Here is a 528-nt window from a genome sequence, read left to right as displayed (position 1 = left end):
GAATGAAGCAAGTTAGGGCCACATTTGTATGGGTGGTGAACTTCTATGGCCTGCAGTACATATAACTGTATGTAATTATATATAACTATGTAATGGAAAGGATTCATGCTGAATAATTTGTAAACAAGAGAATGAAGGAAAATACAGGTAAACACAAGATAATGCTGAGGATCTTTTCTCTATATTACCTGTTTATATCTAGAGGCAACAGTATAGCTTTCCTATTTTTCCTTCCAGTGTTTATGAATGAAAATTAAATCAAATCTGATTTCTTCAATTCTGTTATTTCAGCTATAACCAGTAATAATATTGATATCGTGAAGGAACTTCTAGATGCTGGCGCTAATGTTAATCGTGAAGATCATCACTCAGGGCTGCCTCTTCATGTTGCCACTGATCAGGTATGAAGGCTTGCAGAAATAATGAAGAGTTATTTGCATGTGCTAGTAAAACAAAATACATGATTATAGATCAACTACCACATTTTTTCAAGGTTGATTGTACTTGTTTGATTTTAACTTGAAACAT

General features: G+C 33.3%; 1 protein-coding gene across 1 annotated transcript in view; it reads right to left on the bottom strand.

Annotated features, from left to right (window-relative positions):
- Positions 1 to 528, bottom strand: part of LOC119586544 (ankyrin repeat and SOCS box protein 15-like) — a gene marked incomplete in the record, with an annotated part of 41,262 nt that overhangs the window by 20,270 nt on the left and 20,464 nt on the right.

The sequence above is a fragment of the Penaeus monodon genome, chromosome 21 (assembly GCF_015228065.2).
Source record: "Penaeus monodon isolate SGIC_2016 chromosome 21, NSTDA_Pmon_1, whole genome shotgun sequence".
NCBI classification, from domain to species: domain Eukaryota; kingdom Metazoa; phylum Arthropoda; class Malacostraca; order Decapoda; family Penaeidae; genus Penaeus; species Penaeus monodon.
This window is presented reverse-complemented; position numbering and strand designations above follow the sequence as displayed.